Source organism: Theropithecus gelada, chromosome 8 (genome assembly GCF_003255815.1).
Source record: "Theropithecus gelada isolate Dixy chromosome 8, Tgel_1.0, whole genome shotgun sequence".
Taxonomy (NCBI): Eukaryota; Metazoa; Chordata; class Mammalia; order Primates; family Cercopithecidae; genus Theropithecus; species Theropithecus gelada.
In genome coordinates this window covers 146,372,407-146,380,153 of record NC_037676.1, presented here as the reverse complement: position 1 = coordinate 146,380,153, position 7,747 = coordinate 146,372,407, and the positions used below count along the sequence as shown (strand labels likewise).

Genomic DNA, 7,747 nt, shown 5'->3' with positions numbered 1-7,747 from the left:
GGATGACCGCAAGGCACTCAACAGGAGGGAAAAAAAAAAAAAATACTAAAAAAAAAAAAAAAAAAAAAAAAAAAAAAAAAAAGAAAAAGAAAAAAATTAGCTGGGCATGGTGGTGCATGCCTGTAATCCCGGCTACTCGGGAGGCTGAGGCAGGAGAATCGCTGGAACCCAGGAGGTGGAGGTTGCAGTAAGCTGAGATCACGCCATTGTACGCCAGCCTGGGCGACAAGAGGGAAACTCCGTCTCAAAAAAAAAAAAAAAAAGATGCAGTATTGAATCACAACTACACAGAATTAAGTGTAGCACATACTGTAGTACTGTGGTATTTCCATAGTCACCTCTTACTGCTACTGCAGTGAGCTCAGGCACTGAGTGTATCTGCTTAACACATCGTGGGACGCCATCACCCCCGCGTGAGCGGTTTGCAGTAAAGCCCGTGGTTCTCCCACATTTTTCAACATATTTAGTCAGTGCTTTGAATGACACCACGGGACCCATACAAAGTGCCAGCAGTGGTGCTGGAAGTGTTCCCCAGAAGCAGAAGAAAGCCATGAATTTACAAGAACAAGTTGAATTGCCTGGTTTGTACCGTAGACTGAGGTCTACAGCTGTGGATCACTTAAGGTCAGGAGTTTGAGACCAGCCTGACCAACATGGTAAAACCTCATCTCTACTAAAAAAATTTTTAAAAATTAGCCAGGCGTGGTGGCACGTGCCTGTAATCCCAGCTACTCGGAAGGCTGAGGCAGGAGAATGGCTTGACCCCAGGAGGCGGAGATTACAGTGAGCCCAGATTGTGCCACTGCACTCTAGCCTGGGCAACAGAGCCAGGCCCCATCTCAAAAAAAAAAAAAAAAAAAAAAGGGCAGGCACTTTGGCTCACACCTGTAATCCCAGCACTTCGGGAGGCCAAGGCAGGCGGATCACCAGGTCAGGAGATCAAGGCCATCCTGGCTAACACGGTGAAACCCCATCTCTACTAAAAATACAAAAAATTAGCCAACTATGGTGGTAGGTGCCTGTAGTCCCAGCTACTCCGGAGGCTGAGGCAGGAGAATCGCTTGAACCCGGGAGGCAGAGGTTGCAGTGAGCTGAGATCGCACCACTGCACTCCAGCCTGGGCAACAGAGCAAGAATCTGTCTCAAAATAAATAAATAAAAACAGAACTGCCATATCATCCAATGATCCTGAGTACGTATCCAGAGGAAATGAAATTAGGATTCAAAAAAGACATCTGCACTGCCATGGTTACTGCAGCACCATTCACAAAAGCCAAGATATGGAATCAGCCGAAGTGTGCGCCAATGGATGAATGAATAAAGAAAATGTAGTATTTATTTAAAGAAAGAACAAAATAAAAATAAAACAAAGACAATGTGGTATATGTCACAATGGAGTATTATTCAGTCTTAAAAAAGGAGGCCGGGCACAGTGGCTCACACCTGTAACCCCGCACTTTGGGAGGCCGAAGCAGGTGGATCACCTGGGTCAGCAGTTCGAGACCAGATTGGCCAATATGGTGAAACCCCATCTCTACTAAGAACACAAAAATTGGCCAGGTGTGGTGGTGAGCACATGTAATCCCAGCTAGTCAGGAGGCCGAGGCGAGTGAATTGCTTGAACCCAGGAGGCAGAGGTTGCAGTGAGCCGAGATCAAGCCATTACACTCCAGCCTGGGCAACAAGAGCGAAACTCTGTCTCAAAAAAAAAAAAAAAAAAAAAAAAAGAAGAAGAAGAAGAAGAAGGAATTCCTGTCATTTGCAAGAAATGGGATGAACTGAAGAATGTTATGTAAAGTAAAATAAGCCAGGAACAGAACGACAGCCACACGATCTCTCACACGTGGAATCCCAACTTCTATGAAAAGCTGAACTCCTAGAAGCAGAGTAGAACTGTGGTTACCAGGGGCTGGCAGAGGCGGAGGACTGGGGAGATGTTGGTCACAGGGTCAATGCTTCAGTTAGACAGGAAGAATAAATTCAAGGGATCTATTGCACAACATAGATGACTAGAGTTAACAACAACGTGATATATACTTGAAAATTGCTGACAGTAGATTTTAAGTGCTCTCAGCACAAGTAGGAAGTACTTGAGGTCATGGCCAGGAGCGGTGGCTCACGCCTGGAATCCTAGCACTTTGAGAGGCCAAGGCAGGCAGATCACAAGCTCAGGAGATCGAGACCATCCTGGCTAACATGGTAAAACCCCGTGTCTACCAAAAAATACAAAAAATTGGCCAGGCGTGGTGGTGGGCGCCTGTAGTCCCAGCTACTCAGGAGGCTGAGGCAGGAGAATGGCATGAACCCGGGAGGCAGAGCTTGCAGTGAGCCAAGGTTGCGCCACTGCACTCCAGCCTGGGCAACAAAGCAAGACTCCATCTCAAAAAAAAAGAAAGTATATGGGGGGCCAGGCGCGGTGGCTCAAGCCTGTAATCCCAGCACTTTGGGAGGCCGAAACGGGTGGATCACGAAGTCAGGAGATTGAGACCATCCTGGCTAATACGGTGAAACCCTGTCTCTACTAAAAAATACAAAAAACTAGCCGGGTGAGGTGGCAGGCGCCTGTAGTCCCAGCTACGCGGGAGGCTGAGGCAGGAGAATGGCGTGAACCCGGGAGGCGGAGCTTGCAGTGAGCTGAGATCGCGCCACTGCACTCCAGCCTGGGCCACACAGTGAGACTCCATCTCAAAAAAAAAAGAAAGTATATGAGGTCATGTATGTGTTAATTAGCTTGATTTAGCCATTCCACAAGGTATACATATTTCAAAACAGGTCAGACACCACAAATATATACAATTTTGTCAATTAAAAAAATAATTTTTCACACGCCTGTAGTCCCAAGCTACTCGGGCGGCTGAGGCAGGAGAATGGCGTGAACCCAGGAGACGCAGGTTGCAGTGAGCCAAAATCGTGCCACTGCACTCCAGCCTGGCAACAGAGTGAGACTCCGTCTCAAAAAAAACAAAAAAAATTTTTTAAAATCAAATACAAGGCAGTTATGATAAACCAATCATAATGTATGAGAAGATAACCTGCCTTATATTAACATAGTAGTCCCCTCTTATCTCTTATCCTGTTTTACTTTCCTTGGTTTCAGCTACCCACAATCAAACACAGTCCAAAATATTAAATAGAAAAATTCCAGAAATGAACTCATGTTTTAAATTGCAGGCTGCCCTGAGTATTGTCATAATTGTTCTATTTTGTTATTTATTGTCAGTCTCTCGCTGTGTTTATTTATAGTTACACTTTATCATAGGTATATAGGTATGAGAGTAGCCTTGTGGAGAGGGAAGGACTACAGTATGCAAAGGAGCTTGTGCACATCCCTGAGATAAACAGGGACGTGCAATTCTCAGAAGACAGAGAGATGGCCGGCAGACATATGGGGACTGTGCTGACTGCCCCTAGGATGAACAGAGGCACTCAGCTGCCCTTCCAGAGCTGACCGACAGCAGTGCGGCTCGGTGCTGCGGAAATGTTCCCTTGTCCCCGTCGCAGGGCATGTGATGTGCGTGTGAACTGCTTCTTCAGTACCCCACTGCCCAAACCTCTAGGGGAGCACAGAGACGGACAGGCTGTATCTAGGGGTGAATGTCTACAGCTGAAGTCCCAGTGGGCGAGTGTTCCAGGGTGCTCTTTTAGTTTGCTGTCTATAGGCAGCTTGTGTTAGCCAGCTCAATTATACCCTTTACTTCTCACAAGAGGGCTTTCTGTATCCCAGGTTCTTGCCCCTTGGTGTAATGGAAGAATCGGATCACACCTGGGCTTGGAGAATGAGTGTAAAGTGTTATTGAGTGGAAGAAGCTCTAAGCCAATGGGGGAGCCGGAAGGCAGATGGTCTTCCCCTGGAGTTGGGCCGCTTGGCGGCCCCGGCTCTCCTCTGACCGACCGTCCTGGCCAAACTCCGCCTTGTCCAGCCGGTCGATGGCCTGCCAGCGTGCTGGCGTCTGTTGGTGTGCTCTTCCACGGGTGTGCTCCCCTCGAGGTCCAGCTGCTGTGTCTTCTTCCGTCAATCTGCTCCTCTCCATGTCCAGCTGCCTGTGTCCCTGCCTTGCTAGCGTCTTGGAGTTTGTTTGTTTGTTTGTTTTGTTTTGTTTTTTTGAGACAGAATCTTGCTCTGTCACCCAGGCTGGAATGCAACGGCGCAATCTCGGCTCACTGCAACCTCCGCCTCCCAGGTTCAAGAGATTCTCTTGCCTCAGCCTCCTGAGTAGCTGGGATTACAGGTGCCCACCACCATGCTCGACTAATTTTTGTATTTTGAGTGCAGACGGAGTTTCACCATGTTGGCTAGGCTGGTCTCAAACTCCTGATCCACCTGCCTGGGCCTCCCAAAGTGCCGGGATTACAAGCATGAGCCATCACCCTCGGCCTGGGTCTCAGGTTTTTATAGGCACAGGAGGAGGGTATGGCAGGCCAGGGTGGTCTTGGGAAATGCAACATCTGGGCAGGAAGGCAGGAGTGCCTGTCCTTACCTAGGTCCGTGGGGGTGGAGCCCTAGCCAGGGACCATGCCCTACTCTACCCAGCACTTCCCTTCCCCCATTCCATAAGGGACCACGCTGTTCTCTTCCTAGCACTCCCATATCAGCAGCTGGATAAGGGCTCAGTGGCAGAGCCAGTAAGCCACGAGCAGGCATGGAAAATCCCTGTGCCCTGTCCCACCACCTATAAATGGTGATGATCAGTGATGACCAGTACCTCTACTTGTAGGCTACATGGCAAAAAGTATCACAAGTCAAAGACTTGCAGTGAGGCCAGCACACAGTTGAACACCAAGAGCATCTGACGTGCTGAGGACAGGGGCCACTCAGGTGCTGGTGCCAGTAGCAGAGCCTGAGGAACAGCTGCAACAAGCCTCAGTGGCTAAATTTCCACTTTTCCACATCTATCTACAGATGCCCTAACACTAGTACACAGACATGTATGTAACGGGGATGTCAGAAAAAAAACACAAATGCTAATCAGGGCTCTGGTTAAATTACTAAAAAGCAAACGAACGGGAGAAGGTGGCAGGCAGGTTTGATAGGGTTTTCTCTCCCTACATAGCACACATTTCTGTGTGAATGAAAGAGCTGCTTCCTTTTCATTTATTCAACCACATTTAGTAAACACCCGCCAGTCACCATCACAGGCCCAGAGTTCCTGTCTTGAAAGCCCTCCAGCCACAAACAGTATGGCTGCCACACCCGTGCACACAACAGAGGCACTGCACTGGGTCCAAAAGGGTTAGGTGGGGGTGTGCGAGGCTGTGCAGGCCACAGGAACCATAGCCCAGAAGCAGTGGTGAGCCAGCCTGCGGGGCTGGGTGTGTGCAGGGAGAATAGGAGGTCACAGAATGCCCCACCCATGCGTCAGGTCCAAGGAACCTTCTCTCCTAGCACAGCAGCCGCAGAATCAACCTCCAAAGTCACCAACAAGGCCTGGGCTGATGACCCAGGGAAATGCAATCCCACAGCCCACTGCTCACAGTCCACCAAGAACATGGTTCCTCAATACAGGCCACACCAAGCTGTGTCACCGGTGCGCGTGCAAACCCCCAGAACCAGGTGGCTCCTCCAGCTCAGTGAAGAAAGCACATTTCTCATGATGGGCAGCAGTCCGTGTTCTCTGAGCACTGACTAGGAGCTCGCAAGAGCCACGGGAGCCTTTCATGGTGCTCCTACCCCAAAGAGACCAAGCTGTGTGGACTGGCACAGACAGAGGATGTCTCTACCCCAAATAACCAGCTCTGTGAAAGGGGGCTATGAGACAGAGGGTAGCAACCAGGCTTCTCTCCTGGGCCTCTGTGGACCCTGGGAAAGAAAACTAAGCACAGGCACCTGTTTCCTGACACAGGCGACAGCCACAAACTCAGGCAAACACACGCCCCACATCCTCCACCTCTGATCCCCTGGTGTCCTGCAGCAGTCAGCAATCAACACCAGCCAGTGGGAAATGATGAAGTGCAGGTCTCCACGAGCCACAGAGGCCTGCATGTCAGTTTCAAGTTAACAAAGACAGCTCAACCTCAGGTCATTCCACTCTGCCATCAGAGAGAGACCAGAGACACCTGCTCACGAGGACCTTGGGAGCCTGAGACTAAGCAGTGAAGATCCTGCTGACAGCAGCACCCCAGGGTGCCCAGACTGTCCATGCAGCCACGTCACAAACACGTACCGCCGATGAAACATGCCGCAAACAACGATTCCCACACGCATCTCCAGCCCTCGCCTCCCCAGGACATCTCCATCCATGGTCATCGCACTGAGACCCAGCAGCTCTAAACTCATCACCCTCACCTGACGTATCACCCGCCCTACCCTGCCTGCGTCTTACCGCATCGTGTGCGTTCACCACCATCCCCTTCCAAAGTGGTTCCTGCCTACGGGGCTGTCCCCGACCCAACTCTGCTCACACCCCTGAGTTCGGCCACGCCCCCGTACCCCTTTCTGCTTACCTCACTGCACTTGAGTTTATGGGTCTGTCCCTTCCCCACCTGAGCAGGCAAAGGAGCCCCTCCCCAGAGTGTGTAGGGCCGAGCCACCAGCGCCCGCGGAGTGGTTTCTCTGACCCTAACACTGCAGCTGCACTGACGCTGCCCGAAAACCCGACCCCAAATCGGCCGCTCAGCTCCTGCCCGGCAGCCCCTAGGTCTCACCTTGGCTGAGTGAGGGCTGGCTCCCCGCGGCCCTGCCAGCTCTATGCCCTGCACGCTATGACCAGTCATCCTCGTGACTAGGGACAAATCACCTTCCTGCTCGCGATCGTCAGAGAATACGGAAGGCATACGGAGGCCGGGGCACGCCGGCTTTGCAGGCTCCAGGCGTATGCTTGGCTTCCCGGAGAGAGGACCCCCGGTGGCCCCGCTTGGGGGAGAAGGGCCGGGGACCACCGCGCTCCCGGGGAGGGCCGGGCACCGGGGACCACCGGGCTTCCGGGAGGGGCGGGCACCGGGGACCACCGCGCTCACGGGAGGGGCGGGCACCTGGGACCACCGCGCTCCCCGAGGAGGGGTGGTCAAGCGGCCGAGACCACTTAGCGGCGCGGAGGAGAGAACAGCCGCACAGCTCCGGCCTCTCTTCCGGGCTGCGGCTCGGCGCACACCTGAGCCAAGGTCCCCGCGACACCCAGGACCCTCCCAGCGCTCGCCCTGTGACCTTGGGGAGGCGCCTCCTGACTCGGCTTCCTCCGCGGCCCCGCCAAGGGAGCGGCCTCAGGCTCTCCAGCCCAGACTTCCCCGGGAGGCGCTTCCCCAGCGCCGCCAAAGGCTCATCCCCGCCCGCCGTTTACCTGAGGAGCCGCCGCCACCTCCGCCGGGGCGCCGCCTTCCCGCCCAGCAGTGGCCCCGGAGTGGGCGGAGCCTCGCGCGCCGAGCCCGCCCTCGCTGCCTTCTGGCCAACCGCAGCCCGGAGCGCGGCAGTAGGTCCCCGCCCCCGAACGATCTCCGCAGTTATTGGTCAAGTGCACGTCTCTCACGCTCGCTCCATCCCGCCCACCTTCATTTGCAAAGCAAGAGTGCGCAGACTCGGCTTTCGCTCGGCCCCGCCCCCGGCCGCTCCTGGGCCACCGCCTCTGAAGAGCGCCAGCGCGGCCGCCACTGCGCAGGCGCGGCCTTCAGGCTCGTGACAGCGACGCCAGCCGTCCCCGTGCCCCCGTCGGAGGCACAGAGCCCTGGCGACCTCCGCTCCCAGACGCCGGGGAGGCGGGCTCGGCGCGGCGTTACGGCCGCTCGCAAGCACACGCCCGCCCTCTGTCTGCCTGGA

General features: G+C 53.7%; 1 protein-coding gene across 3 annotated transcripts in view; it reads right to left on the bottom strand.

The window, feature by feature from the left end:
• The window catches only part of MROH1 (maestro heat like repeat family member 1), a 120,870-nt gene extending 113,530 nt beyond the window's left edge, over positions 1-7,340 (bottom strand). Inside the window, exon 1 of one of the 3 annotated variants that reach the window (XM_025395032.1) lies at positions 7,275-7,340. The gene's annotated coding sequence lies outside the window, so the exon portion shown is untranslated. Of the gene's footprint in view, positions 1-6,642; positions 6,711-7,274 lie in introns of those variants that run through there. The other 2 variants (XM_025395033.1, XM_025395034.1) reach the window with 2 other exon arrangements.
• Positions 7,341-7,747: the final 407 nt, after the last annotated feature.